The sequence below is a fragment of the Cetorhinus maximus genome, chromosome 4, assembly GCF_964194155.1.
Source record: "Cetorhinus maximus chromosome 4, sCetMax3.hap1.1, whole genome shotgun sequence".
NCBI lineage: Eukaryota > Metazoa > Chordata > Chondrichthyes > Lamniformes > Cetorhinidae > Cetorhinus > Cetorhinus maximus.
This window is the reverse complement of record NC_135882.1, coordinates 130,686,341-130,702,407: the sequence shown is the minus strand read 5'-3', so window position 1 is coordinate 130,702,407 and position 16,067 is coordinate 130,686,341.

Below are 16,067 nucleotides of genomic sequence, written 5' to 3'. Positions count from 1 at the left end.
GTCTATGTTCTTAGTACCAATGTGTACCACGACCTCTGGCTGTTCTCCCTCCCCCTTCAGAATGTCCCGTACCCGACCAGAGACATCCTGGACCCTGGCACCAGGGAAGCAACATACCATCCTGGTGTCTCTTCCATGACCACAGAAGCGCCTATCTGAGCCCCTGACTATAGAGTCCCCTATGACAATTGCTCTTCTGTGCTTTGACAGCCCCTGCTGAACAACAGAGACAGCCATGGTGCCACTGCTCTGGCTACCGCTGTTGTTTTCCCCTGATAGGCCAGGTTCCTGTGCTGTACTTTTCTTTGTTCTTTGTTCTTTGTTCTAATGTCGCTATGTAGCATCTTAAAGGTACTTGTCATTGTCTGCATTGGCATGCATACAACATCACAACATCCCCCTTTTCCCATTTGATAAAAAGAAAAACTTTGTGAGAACAAACATAGCAGTGAATATCAGGCATAACAAGATTGAGTAATAGTATAGAGTCTTTACGCATGAGGATAACATTTTGGTGAGCATATGATATGAACATATCTTGTTCCTGTGTAGTTTGCAGGGTGTTGTGTTGTGTCCCCTGGTTGTACATTCACAGCTTGTGTTTCTTGGTTGTTCATCGCGGGATCATACTGTCTTACAGTGTTGGTGCTTGTGTGGTTCTCTGCAACTGAAACAACACTCTGGGTCTGAGTAAACATCAGTCTGATCCGTCTGCAGTTTAGCATGTGCAATATGAATGTGCCGACGATTCCTCCTGAGGATCTGTCCTTTTGGCATCTCAACCTCCTATGACCGTAGCCGTGTGCACTTTTGCAGTGCCTTTCCTTGTACCCACGTCTTTGTGTGGTGATCCAGTGTGCACACGCTTTGACCTGCATTTAACTGTGTTAACGGTTTTACTCTCTGGTCCTGCTGCTGGGACATCCTCTCTCTATTCTAATAGAAGATCATGAGCTTCCTTCTGGATTGGGGGTAGATGGGACAGGAGAGTCGTACGGACTTGCCTCCCAAACATCAAATTGGCAGGTGAGGGTAGGCCATCTCCCTGTGGTGTGGCACAAAGATTGAGAATTCGGAAATCTTGCTTCATTGCCTTACACTTTAGACGTGTTGCTTTGACTGTTTTGATGGTCTGTTCAGCTCACCCGTTGGACTGAGGGGACTGCGGGGAAGATGTGATCTTTTTTGCACCCCATTTTGTGCACATGCTCTAGAAGGGTTGCCTGCGTATTGAGGACCGTTGTCTGAGACGATGGTTTCAGGCACACCAAACATGCTGAAAATTGTGGGTCAAAAACTGTTAAAACTGGTTGTGTTCTTGATCTGGCAAACAAAAGGAAATTTGATAAAATATTCAGTTACCGAGGTGTAATCTTTGCCGTCTAGATGGAATAAATCAGTGGCTACTTTTGACCATGGGTCAGAGGCAATTTCATGTGGTAACAATGGTTCTCTGCCCTGCCTTGGTTGGTACATCTGACAGGTATGGCATGTCTGTGTCAATTTGTCAATGTTCTTGTTAATGCCTGGCCAATACATCGACTCTCTGGCAAAGAGGTTTGTTTGTTCTGCGCCCAAGTGTCTGATGTGTAGGTGACTAAACATGGTTTGATGCATTGCCTGAGGTATGAGGACTTGCCTGCCTTTGAATATAATGCTTTTGGAGATGCCCAGATCATCTCTGTAGTGCCAAAATGATTGGACACTTTTGTGAACGTCCGTGATGTAATCGGGCCAACTTGCGATAATGACTTGCTTCAGCTGTTATAGCTGCAGGCCTTATTGTGTGGCCTGTTGTATCATTTCAGCTTGACCCTGCCCGAAATGGACCAAGTCGACATGGATATTGTCTTCTGCCTCATATTCAGTAATGTCCACGTGGAGATCTAGAGGCACATCTATGTTGTTGGCTGAGTTGGGCAACTGACTCAGGGTGTCAGAGGCTACCTGTGTGTCTCTCAGGGAATCAAATGCCTCCTTGGGTTCTCTCCTGTGCAGTGGTAGTGGCCTCTGCCACGTTGTGGATGGTAACCATGTGCATGTCACTGCACGCTGGCGGACCAATGATTGCCAGGTAACTGGTCTCCACAACATAAAAAATCTCCGGTGTCCACCTGGATCATTGTACTATGAGGTGCCAATATATAGGGTGTCAGACCTGTTGTAGACGGTAAGCCTGTCAGTTGCTGACTGGACTACACTGTGCCATTGTCCCAGGTATGTGGTGTTGAGAACATGCAATGGTAAGATGTTGGCACTAGCATTGGTATTGATTTTCGCACATATAGCATGCTGTCCATAGTGTTGTGGGTATTTAATGTTTACAGTGGCAAATGCTTCAGCTCATCTGACTCTATCCACATGATGAGTGAGATTGACAGCATGTACAGTTCGGCATGGATCTGTATACTGTGGTGTATTGGGGGTGTGTCTTTCACTTCATTGACATGTTTACCTTTACAGGATAAGCCCTGGAACTGTCACTGATGTTGGATTTCTGTGGAATCTTTCTTTGTTGTGCGTTTTGTACTTGGGGCATGTCTGGTTTGTTGCATTTGCAACACGTTTGCCCAATGCCCTCTGTGAAGCTTACTTTGCACATGTCGAAATATGCTGGACATTGCCTGTGTAAGTGTGTAAGACCACATCCCATGCAAGGTTTTGGTTTCTTAATGTTTTGGTTACTGCGGCTTTGGTAGATTTGTGATCAAGGGCTTGAAGGTGCCGTTCGCCAGCCACTAATGTTTCAAATTTTCTACCTTTGTCCAGTGGTGTTTCTACTGAGTAACTTTTGGCTCTGTCTAGTGGCAGTTTCCTGAAAGACTCGATGGGCGTTGAAGCGATGACAAGTTCCATCAAACTCTCCCCAAGGTCATCAGCATTGATGTCACATTTGTCTCCTTTCTGCTGGCACCTCTTTATAAATTGATCGGTGCTTTCACTTGGCTGTTGTCGGCACGACATAAACTCTAGCCTGTGAATTCTAAAATTAACTCGGACCTTTAGTTGATTTTTGATGAGCTTGAAGCGGCCTTTTTTGATCTTCATCAGATAGACCTGACGAGTTTACATGCAGTAGCCCCTCATTGCCAAGAGCAATTAATAATTTGGTGACTTTTTTCTTTGTTCTTGTCCGCAAAGTATAAGTGTATCGTCTGTCTAAAGAGTTGAAATTCTGCAAGAAGATCTCCTCTGTGCCAATTCATAGTCAAATCTCTATTCGCCATTGTGATGTTCTTGTTTATTGACTGCGCTGGGTGCTACACAAATGTAGTGCTGAGTGAGGTGTCTCTTTGGATGTGAATTTGCCCTTGCTGTCTCTCTGTTGTCCCTGTGCTGTCGGAGAACAAATGCTGCAACAATGGGCAGGATTTTCCCCCCATTGGGGGCGAAGTTGAAGGGCAGGCGCACATATGCACGCTTCCGATCGGTGCCCCCAATTGGGGGTGCGGCGCCATTTTATGTGGGCAGGCCAATTAAGGCCCATCCAGCGTGATGTCCGCACAGAAGTGCTGTGCGCTCCCTGTGCGGGTGGGGGGGGAACCCAAAATCAAGAGTGCGCTCTTTCACGCATGCGCACAAAAGAGCGCACTCATCTCCCTGAGGCTAAGTGCAGCCTCAGGGAGATCGGCTGTAAATGTGAAAAAGCTAAAAATAGAAAAATAAAATTTCCCTAACATGTCCCCACTCATGTGACACTGTCACATGAGTTGGGACATGTCCATAATTTTTACAAAAACGTTATTAAAATTTTTTAAAACCTACATGAAACCTCATCCTGCCCGTGGATGAGGTTTTATGCTTTTTCTAATTCCCGCTGGGGCTCCTGGCCTGCCCGCCAATGTTAAGGTTGGACAGGCAGGTCCTTTAATTACTTAATTGACCCTGTCAATGACCTCAATTGCTCAACGTCACCGCGCATCATTTTACATGTCGGCGAGCGGGCCCCGCCCCCGCTCGCCAACACAAAAAATCCTGCCCAATGTATTACTGTGGGCTCATAACAGTTTGCTACTGAGGGAAGAAGCTTGCTTCTCCTTTTGCTACTATTTTAAAAGTAGCACTTTAGATGATTGGGTTCTTCCAAACTGGCTTGGAATAAGGAGAAAGACTTTTGAATTGCAGATCTTTAGATTGCAGAGATTTTGCCTTGCTTGTTGTTTCTGTTTCACTATTGAAACTGTGCCATTTAATTCTGCTGGGTTGCTACCACACCTCAGTTGTCTGGGCGGGAAAGCTGGTTTTGGTGCCATAGCGAAAAAAGCCAAAATGGCAGAACAAACCGACAGTCGTGCTGACCTCAGCCGAGAGCCGTTGCAACTTGTTTCTCCCAGCCCTCTCAGCCTGGGGTACGTTGTTTTTTTTGAACAAAGTTGATGGTCTAGCCTTCAATGTTAGGGTGAGTGGCTTACAAATAGCTGATTCCGATGTTCAGAGAAAATGAAGCCTGCTGCCCAAATCAGTGAGGTTGGGGTAAGGCCTTCACTCGGTCCAGAACTCGGATGTCTGTTGGAACTAGTCTTTATGCCTGATTTCAGATGCCAAGTTCTTGTTGCAGAAGAACTGGACTTTTTTTGTTTTTAACCCGAAGCATCTGCACTGAGGTTTCCTGTGAGTGACTTCCCTTAAAGTGCTGCACTTACAGACTATCCTTCCTCCGAGGAGTCTGGATTGGAGCTGGGTAGGTAGAATCACTACAGTTGGCTTTGCTGCTTAAGTAGTCTTCTGCCTTGTGTTCTGGTAGCTTCAGAAATTACCCTCGCTGCTGCGAGATCTTTAGAAGCGACCACTGCTGCCAATCATGTCATGGCCTCTCACAGTCTGCTTCTACCATATACCTTGAGGGTCTCTATGCTATCTATGCTGAACAAGATATTGAGAATGACAAGGTTTCGGGTCAAACACATTACATGAAGTTTTTAATGAGCAACAACTAAATACAGCTCTGCACAGGCTTGATCCAGCCTGGGTCCTAACAGTTACATAGGCTGATTACTTGACTATATGCCTGACTCATAAGGTACACATAAAGCCTTACTGATACACAATCACAGACTGTGGTTGAACATCTACAGTAGGGATCACGGGCAATAGTGAACATCTAACATGGAGGCCGTACTTTTTATCCTCCAGCCTTACACATGGCGATGTCATAGTGATGTCACTATGCAGCTTCTTAAAGTTACATGTCATTGTCTGGATTGGCATGCACACAATATCACAACACACACCCCAGCAGACATCAGTTAACTACATCAGTCAGGAATGGAATCAATGGCATTTCTTGTACGCATGGCTCAGCATCATATGGCAGACTGTGTTTTTCAAAAATACTATATTTTATATATAGAATAGCAGTTTTCAGGTTTTGAAGGAAATCGATCACCTGGAATCAAATTTTGTTTAAAAAAATAAGACACAAGTGGACTTCTGTATACAAAGGCAATCTGCACAAAACAAAGCTTCCCCTCCAACATTAGGGTAGAAGTAGGGGTGTTCAATGATTGCACAATGTTCAGTGCCATTTGCAACCCGACAGATACTGAAGCAGTCTGTGCATGCATGCAGCAAGACCTGGACAACATTCAGGTGAGGCGTGATGAGTTTCAAGTAACAACTGAGCCACACAAGTGCCAGGCAATGACCATCTCCAACAAGACAGAATCTAACCATCTCCCCTTGACATTCAATGGCATTATCATCGCTGTATCCTCCACTATCAACATCCTGGGATTACCATTGACTAGAAACTTCACTGGACTGGCCATATTAATAGAAAAGCACAATATTGTGGATGCTGGAAATCTGAAATAAAAACAGAAAATGCTGGAAATACTCAGGGGGTTAGGCTGCATCTGTTGAGAGAGAAACAGAGTTAACAGGTGGAATCTTCCATTGGGCAGCGGGACTGAAAAAGCACGTTTTTCTCACTGGAAAGCGGGTCAGGTTTTGTCCAGAGATTACACGCAAGATCAGCTCATTAGCTATGCATGCAAGGGGAAAATGGCGACTCTCGTGGTGGGGTTGGCAGGAAGTTGTTGGCTCAGCTGCTGCCTCACAAGGTCGAAGTCCTGGGTGCCATATTTAAAGGGCACCTCGACAGGAATTTGTTGTCTGCGACCCAGCAGCATCACTGTTGCTGTCAATCTCATAACCTCGGAGACGTTTTTGCACCTGAAGAAAACCAACTGCTGCTATCAGTGATATCTCAGACCAGGCAAGGGATGACCACACGGTTCAGCGATGCTTTGCTGCAGGTTCTCCTCCAGGCTGCCAGGGAAAGGCCGGAGGTGCTCTTTCCCAGCTATGGCAGCAGGAGGCCCTCCCACCAAACTAGGGTGCCCTGGATGGAGGCCGCAGTGTAGATCAGCCTCAGTGGGGCCCACAGAAGAACCTGGCTCCAGTGCCCCAAAAGGGTGAGCAATCTACTGCACTCTGCCAGGGTAAGTGCCACTGCCTACTCAATGCCAACTCACACTCATAGTGAAATCAAACATTATAAGTATGGGTGGTTTGTATCACCATCACAGGGTTCATATGTGCTGAATGTGTGTGAAATACTTAATGTTCTGGATGATAGGCACCTTGCAGGACACTGTGGGTGGGTGTCAAACACTTACAGGAGGGCACAGAAAAATATGTAATCACAAATGCACCCACGGCCATGTCACTCAATGCTTATCATGCTCTGCAGGAGAAAACTTCCCACAATAGAAGGGAGTATTCCTATACGAGTGGAGGAATCCCAGACATCTGGATCCTGACCCACTTCCAGGAGGACACAGTTGAATTAGCCGGCAAAGACTGGGAATGTGCCTGTGCAGAAGGGGAGGTTGGACTTGCCCAGCCATCCATTGAGGACGCCTCCAGTCTGGTCCTCACAACTGGACATTCTTGAGGAGAGTTATTATCACACCAGCCATGGATGCATTGAATGAATGGCTAGGCAAGAGGCAACTTGACCTCCTTCCAGTTGTCCCTTCTCCTCAAGGAGTCAAGCATGTGCCATCGCGCACCAGCAGGAAGGACAGCGGCAGTCAGACAGCCAGGGGTCTGCACCCCAGGACACTCCAAGGTTGTCCCGCCACTCTACCTCCCCTCTCCAGTAGGTCAGGCCGAGGAGGGTGCCACTGCAGCTGTGCAGGAGACTCTCAGTAGTGTAGGGTCCTTCAGGCCTCAGAACACCAGAGGACACCCGCCAAGATCATGTCAGCCAACCGGGCGTAGCAGCCAGCAGACTGCCTCCACTTCATCTGCAGGTTTGGGGCTGCATCTACGCGTAGCGGTAGGAAAAGAAAGAATAAAGAGTTTTGAAATCACACAGGAGGCCACAGGTGTACAGGCAATGTAGATGTGTAAAGCACATAATAGGCTAATGATCACACTTTAATTTTGTGTCTCAGTATTTGAGTGGTCTGTTATTTGGTGTGATGATTGCATTAATTGAAGGGCATTACGCAGCTTAAACATTCACATCTGCTTGACGTGGACCTGTGCTTGCTGCCTCATTTTGTGACCCTGCCTGATGCCCTCTGGGAGGAATTTCACCTGGGGGCAGCTCAACCTTGGGCATCAATTGTGAAAATGGGGACTTGCCAAGCATCTTCTGGCCTACAGCTGCTGTACAAATCTGAAGGAGCCCCAGGCAATGATGCCCGATAGCCGTTACCAGGCGAGGCATTGCACGTGTAGGTATTCCCCTCATGAGAGTTATTCAGGTGAGCCAATGACCACATGTTCTGAATATCTCATGGAGACCTGAGTGAATCGCTTCCCCATTACCTCAGGCTATGGCATCCAATGCAGCAGGCATATGTGCTTGCTGATAGGAAGGGACAGAAACATTTCTCCCTGCAGTGTCCAGTGGATGTGTGTGTGTTTTTATGCAGGTGGAGGACCCGGACATGCTGTCACTGATGGTACAGTGCCGTGTGTGCAGTCCTCACTCCATACTGCAGATGGCCACAATCTCCTGGCAGCCTAGTCACAAGCACAAAGCCAATTCCCTAAGGATAACAAAGTAACATTTATTGAACAAAACAGAGCAAAAGATCAATGAAACAAAACATAAAAGCCCTCCTTGCTCAAAGGAGCCCAGGCCTCCAAAGCATCATCAGAAAGGAGTCCAGAATGGCTAGCAACTAATGTGTTCCCTTGAATTATCTTGGGCCTGTGTGCCATGTCGTAGCACTCACCTCTTCCCTGACTTCTTCCATAGCTTCGGCACTGTCCTCTCCCTTATCATCACCATCGTCTGCCCCTTCGCTCTCGTTGCCTGAGAAGGCATGTGGCCTCCTCTCCTCTGCTGCACACTGTGGTTCCTTACTGAGGCTGTCAGCCAGATCTTCTGCAGGTATCCCCTGTCACCCATGAGCCAGCCTTGCAGCCAATAAGGGGAAGAGAACACATAGGGCACCTGGGCATTGGCAGAATGAAGGAATAGTGTGGGCTTCCAGGATAATGGGAACACACCTAAAGGATATGTCTCCAATGATGACCAGCCAGCAGCACATTAAGGGAGTGAAACCCTTTTCTGTTTCTGAATCATGCTGGCTGATCCCGGGGAGCTTTGAGAGCCACATGCGTGCAGTCAGTGGCCCCTTGAACCTGAGGAAAACCTGCAATTGCAGCAAATCCCATCCCTCTTTTAGCCTGGCTGGGAGGGTTGGCAGCAAAATAGATGAATTCATGTGCCATCCTGAAAAGGACATTCCTTATGCATTTTTGGGTGGCCAATTGGGATGTGCCAAACCAGTTTTCAGTTGAGCTTTGGAATGAGCCACTTGCTTAGAAGTTCAACGCCAGGCAATGACCATCTCCATTTTCAGCACCAGAGGCATTGCATTGCCTCCCAATCTGTGCAGACGCAGTTCATCTTTCAGGAGCTGGCGTATGGTGTGACTGCTTCCCATGACATGCGTAGTTGTCTTGAGCGTTGCCTCTCACTTGTCTGAAGGTAGCTGCAAAACCTTCAGTATATCTGGTTGAGGGCCAATGTTCGATGCCGCTGTTGCCCTTGGCAGGGCTCGGGAGAGGGGGGTGCAGATGGTGCTAATCACCTGGGCCTGGGCCTGTGCCTATGTGGGGGCCCGGGCTCAGGCTGCACTGCCCCTCTCTCAAGTGGCCGCCTCACAGCTTAGGGGTGGTGAACAAGTGCCGCGTGCCCTCGGGGGAGCCCGGGCTCTTGCTTTTGCTAGCAGCAGTACCAGCCCTCTGTGCACACGGCCACATCCACAGGCCTCACTGAGTGCCCTGACTCTGAAACCTGGCAGCCTTTATTCCTGATTCAGTGAAGCTCCTGGACACGGTATCCTAATTGGCTGCCTCCAGGAAGATCTATCCGACTTGCGCACCAGTGGCAGTACTCCACCCACCCCCAAACCATCCCTGCCTCCTTTCCTGGACCTTGATCCCAATTCCTGGTTCTCATCCCCCTCCTGACTGTTACTCCACATGGTTCCAACTCCCTGTGGCTATGGTCAGGTGATGTCACCCACGCACTTACACACACACACACACACACACACACAAAATGCGAGGCTAGATAGACATGCGCCCTTCCCCGCTCTTCCTCATCCCTCCCCAAAAACCTATCCACATACCGGGCTGAGTGAGAAGATAAACCCAGCTGAAAGGCAACCAGCTTCCGACCCCCACTTTCATATGGATTCACGGAGGCCTGCTTGGACTGTGTGCCATCAGTGGTGGATGCAAGGTCAGTGCTAGTTAAATCCAACTCCATAGCTCAGCCACAGTCCCCTCCCTCTTCCTTGGTGACCAGGACTTGGGGCCTTGTCTGCCTCTGATTCTTAAGCGAAAAGGCAAAAAAGGTTTTATGAGTTAACTCTGTCGCTTGGGACTTATTAGTGGTCATTTTTATTAATTACTCATTTGTATAAATTATCAATGTATTGCTTTGACATTGTTGTTTGCTTTTCCTTCATACCTGAACTTCTGTTTTGAAATTCGGGTTTAATGTTGTTCCAAACCAGACCTCAGGCAGCTGCTGGTGGGTTTCTTGCTGAAGGGGAATGAAAGGCTCACAAGAAGTCTGATTCCTTTGTGGCAAAGGGGGTTATTTTTCTCCAGTAGAAGGGGGAAGTATTGGAAATGCTCACCATGCCTGGTGGCAACTGTGCAGAGAGAAACAGAGGTCAGTGACCCTTCGGCAGAAATAGTGCAGATCATGGACCTGAAGCGTTAAACCTGTTTCTCTCTCCACAGATGCTGCCTGGCCTGCTGAGTATTTCCAGCACTTTCTGCTTACATTTCAGATTTCTGGCATCTGCAGAACTTTGCTATTATATGCTCCACGCTGGGCATTTGGAAGTGTGGTTAGTTTCAATTTAAAATGACAAAATATTTATCCCTCAATGCACAGTGTAATTTTTCTGTTAACAAAGCCCACTTGTGTGTATAGAAATAGCACATTACTGCAGCTGAATTGTTTGATGCTAATTTACTGGAAGGTTTTGCCATTTTTGAACTTGGAAGTAAAACCACGAGTCATGTGCCAATAGAACATTTTACTGATGGTTCAAGATATTCTAATTTGGACATGGGGTTGTTTATGTGGTGCTTGAGGTTCAAGTATTTTGGATGCTGCTGTCTGGATATTGCATAGGGCCTGGTTCAAAGGAGTGGAGCTGATTGCATAATATGAATGACCAAGTTGTATGTCATTGTCTTGCAAAGCCATGGTTGTAAAGGGTTCCAGAAACAGGAGAAAGCCCCAAGGCCCATGATTTCCCTCCCTGGCCTTGTCCCTTGGGTGCCATCATGTGCAGCATGTTTCTCCCCAGTTGCTGCCTCATGGAACTCTGGATGCTGTTGTTCCTGGCCCTGGAACTCCCTCCACCTGCTCCTTCTCAGGTGAGCCACAGCCAGTAGAGCTGCTGGATTGCCTTGTCCCAGCATCCCATACTGTTATGTAAACATTTTGAACGGAATATACAGTCAGTTATTTCCTGGAAACTGTCCCTCGGGCCCTTAGCATTTGTGTCCCTCGTAAGGCCTGATCAAGGCCTGGCCTACAAGCGCTGCACAGCAGTGAAGGCCATACTGGAGGCCCACAGACTAGTTCTAAACACCTTTATGCAGTCATGTGTTTGGGGACTGGGGCCAGAATTTTCCGGCTGCATTGGCATTGGGCGTCATGGCGGGCGGGGGTGGACAATATGGGGAGTAGGCCAAAAATTGGTGGTACGCCGTCGGGAAACCAGTTTGCGACCAGTGTCGCATGTTGGGAGCCTAATTTCAATACTTTAGCATCTCATTATCAGCCCTGCTCGCTGGAATCATCCATCCGCCTCAAATTTACCGCTCACGTTGGCGTGACTTCAGAACGGTGTGCTTCACGACTGCTTTTAAAGGCTGAACTTCGAGTTGAACTCGGAGGTGAGTACAAACAACCTTGCGCAGCGCTCGTGAGCTTCGTCCGTAGAACATCAATGAAGAGGCGCCACGCATTTGCGAGGGCACAGGTAAGTCGCTTTTTCCTGACTGGCTTTCAGTGCAATGCTGGGGCAAGGGCTCCAGTGCGGCTCCGGTCAGGGGTGGGGGTAGGTGGTGGGGGCAAGGCAGCACAACCTGAAGGAAATACTCAAGCAAATGCCGGATGTGTGGGGGGAGGGGGTGTGAGGGAAGTGGCCACACACTTGAAAGGCTTGTCAAAGTGAGCATTCTTTCGCAGCTGAGGCCGTTCAGCTGCAGCTCCACTGACATGCTTGGAGTCAGGCCTCTGAAGCTTTTCTGCCCATTCAAGCAACACAAAAGCATGAAAGTGCCACCAAAAGCTCCAGACCTTTTCACCCCTCAGACGCAGACTGCAATTTAATGTGCGTTTTAGGGGGCAGCAGAGCAATTGGCCAACTGAACAAGTTGTACAATCCCCTTGCGAAAGGTGGCATTTGCAGTCACTGGTGGAGGTGCTCAGAGCCCCTTGCAATGTCTTTATAAAGGTTTAGACCAGTATCCATTATTGGTCAAGCTAAAAGTGCAGCCTTGCAGTGTGGGTTAGGAGAATGCCTGTGCCTGAGCTGAGAGCACAGAATGCAATCCAGTGGGCAAAGCTGGTGCTAATCGGTCAGGTAGAGTGGGGCGGAGATGGGTAGGGATTCGGGCAGCCATGCGGTGCACTAAACTCTGACCATCCAAGTGTTGGCCAGCACTCTCCGAGGTGCATTAAGGGGCCTTCAGACTTAACCAAGAGAGGTTCTTAGGACACATAAGCTAACCCACACATCTCTCTCTTTGATCTTGCAGGATGAGAACATCAGGGCCATGGAGCCTGGTGATTTAGCGGTATGCCTCATGGCTTACAGAGAGCAGAGAAGAAGAAGAGAGCAGTGGAGGCACCTGGTTCGGCAAAGAGAGGAGCACCTCCCTCAAGATGAACGGATGGTAGGACCTAATGTGCATGCAGCTGAAGATCCACAGTGAGCTGTCACTCATCAGTGCCTCGCTAGACCCAGGGTCTACAGACAGCGCCTGTCATTCCTGCAGATGATCAAGAACCAGTGTTGCTGAAGGCTGCGCATGTCCGGGTCAGTCACATATTCTACCTGCTGCAGGATTTGGTGCCATGGGGACATGAAGGGAATCCGCTGCCAGTGGCTGTAAAAGTTCAATTTTTACGCCAGTGGCTCTTTCCAGGGCTCCACAGGTGATCTGTGCAGGATCTCACAAGCCTCCATGCATAAGTGTATCCAGGAGGCCTTGGATGCCATCTTCACAAAGGCACGGAACTTTGTGCATTTCGCCCAGGATCAGGGAAGCCAGGAAGCAAGAGCACTGGGATTTGCCCAGATCCCAGCTTTTCCACATGTGCAGGGTGCCATCGACTGCACTCACGTGGCACTCAGACCTTGGTCATAACAAGCAATTAACTATGCCAACTGCAAGAGCTTCAGCTCACTGAATGTTTAGCTGGTGTGCGACCACCACAAACACATCCTGCAGGTCTGCGCATGATTTCCGAGGAGAGTCCTCGACTCGTACATCCTTAGCAGGTCTCAGATCCCTGACATCTTCCAGGGTCCAGAGAAGCTGCAGGGTTGTCTTCTCAGGGTCAAGGGCTATCCACAGGAGACGTGACTGACTGCAGCAGAGAGACGGTATAATGAGGCACATGCTGCAATCCGGAGTTTGGTGGAGCCAGCAATAGGCATTTTGAAAATGAGGTTTCCGTGCCTCGACAGGTCCAGTGGAGCACTGCAATACAGTCCCCAGAGAGTTTCATGTATCATCATTACTTGCTGCGCGCTCCACAATCTGGCAATGCAATGAGGGGAAGACCTAGCTGAGGAGGAGATGGAGGAGCTGCACGCCTCCTCCGGTGAGGAGGATGTCGAAGGCGATGGGGTGATGAGCTCCTCGAAGGCGAAGATGAAGGCGATGAGGCCATCACACTGGCCAGACGAAGCAGGTGCACTCAGGAGGCCCTCATAGCTGCAAGATTCATGGAGAATGATGACAAGATGCAGTGAGGACAGTCCTGACATCCTCACACTGCATCTGTGAACATTTGAATCCTGTGTGGCTGATGGCAGCGCACATACACTCAGTGCTCAGGCTCACGTATTAGAGACCCAGCGGAAGCCCTAATTGTCGCTAGATTCCAGGAGGATGATGACGACATGCAGTGAGGACACTCCATAGATCTTCACATTGCCTCTGAGAATGTCTGACTCCTGTCTGGCTGAGGGCAGCTCACTTGCGCTCTGCGATCAGGGTCAATCGTGGAGACATGGCCATGAAACTTTAAATGCATTTGTTCCTTTGTCTGCCTTCAGCACCTGACTTCTTCAGAAGAACAGGGTCACCGGTCACAGATGCTGAAGAGATGGGGGCCAGTCCCACGTTAAAGGTGCTGAGAGCACAGAGGGAATGATGGAACTCTGAGACACCTGCCCACGACATTCTGGCAGCAATGACAAGCACCATCGAGGTGCAGGCATCATTAATGTGCCCAGGGAGTGTGAAGCCAGGCCACCACTTTAGTCTGAAGGTTACACACTTACAGGGAAAAGGCTCTGGACTGAGACACCTGCCTTTATCTTGTGCAGAAAGGTTTCATATCTGAGTGACACAAACACTGCTCATCAGAACAAGGAGCTATAGTCAGGGAGACATTCTTGGGAGTTTATTGACAACTGTGAACATTATGTACAAGTGATTCACACCCATGCCCAGGCTGTACAACTATATCTTCTTAACCTCCTTAACCCTGCCGCTACATCTTGGTGCTCCCCAGCCATCCACAGCGGAGGTGGAGGCAGCCTGCTGACTGCTACACCTTGTCTGTGATGACCTTGGCAGGCACCCTCCAGAGGGCTGAGACCTGGTAGGTGCCTGCCTGCTTTCAGGGTCCTGCTGTGTGGTAGTGGCACCCTCCTCGGTCTGTGAAGCTGGAGCCGCTGGGGTCACAGGAAGACGGGATTCAGATGGGCTGGACACTCCTGGAGTCACCTGGGTGGATGGCTTCAGGGTGTGCCCCTGCTGATTCTCTTCCTTATGGGCGCCCAAAAGCCCCTGGTTGACTCCTTGAGGAGAAGCGATAGCAGGAGTGAGATTGAGTTGCCCTGCACCCCTCTTGCATTGGCACTGTTGGAGGCCAACTATGGCATCAGTGTTGGAGTTCATCCTGCACAGCAATGCAGGAGTGATGTCCTGGATCAAGGTCTCCATGGTGGTGCCATCCTACCAGTGTTGACCTTGGTGCATTGGCATGCTGGCACTATCACCTCAGATTTATGGCAGATGGACTCCTCCATTGTGGCTTGCAATCTGAGGAGTGCAGTGGACATCCCTTCCTGATATTCCTGAGCTTGTCTTTACAGCTCCAGCAACTGAGGTATGACAAGTCCTGAAGCTCCTCATCTGACTCAGATTCAGCAGATTTCTGGCCTCCAACAGCTCTCCAAGTGCCAAAACCTGGGAAGTCCCTGCCTCTGCCTGCTGTGGATTAGACAGTGCGATGCGCTCATCAGATTGTGACACTGAGGCTACTCTAGAACTAGGTCCCACCGAGGTGTGTGTCTCTGCGCTGTGGAGGGTGTGGGCGACCGTTGTGACAGACCGTCAATTAGGATGTCATCAGATTCTTCTTCCGAGGTGTCTTCTGGGCTTGAGTCAAGGATCTGGCTCGTGGGCCCTCTTGGCTTCTTCCCAGATGTGCCTGTGAAAGCAAGGAAAGACAATTAATGCATGGCAGGGGATTGTGGAACAGGACAACTCACTCATAGCATGGTTGTCTGATGGATGTTGCACTGCTAGATCCTCACTTGGTTGAGTGCTGCCGACCAAACCACCAGCACAGGAACAGTCCAGATCGTCGCTGGATGACTCTATTTTCAAAGTTTGTGAGGAACTTGATTTCAGGAACTTGATCTCCACCAGTCTATGACCTCTCCCTTTTGTGGTGTGCCGGCTTGTCCTGCATGAATACAGATGTAGAGAGTGTAAACAAGACACCTGCCAGGTCAGATGAGAAGGATGTTTGGCAATGTGGGTGGTGAGTGGTGCCATGGATGGGAAGAGGAAACGATCCGCAGGGCAGATGAAGGTGAGTGTGGGAGTGGGAATGATGATATCCCTTGAACTGGCAGTGAGTGAGATCCCTGTGGATGTGTGATGGGTTTGTGAGTGTGTGAGTTGAGAGTGATGAGAAATGTGATTTATCCTTGTGGAATGGAGGAGATCATTCATCCTCTTTTGGCACTGGGTGGCTGTCCTCCTTCTCAGGGGGTTGGCACTGGCCACTGCTGCCACCACCTCCCATGCTGAATTTGTCACCTTACTTGCTGGTCTTTGCCCAAAGTGGGGGTACAGGACCTCACGGCGGCCCTCCACTGCATTCAGTAGGCACTCGAGGGAGGCGGCGCTAAATTTGGGGGCAGTAGGTTCCCTCCCTTCGGCAGCCATAATTTTCTTGCAGCTTCCGATCCCTGAGAGAGAGCTAGTTCTGTGCAGGGACGGCCTTTAAATATGGCGCCTGGATTACTGAAGGCCTGAGGTGACAGCCAGCCAGTGTGAAACTTGCTCAGAGAAAGGCTCAGCACTGCCGT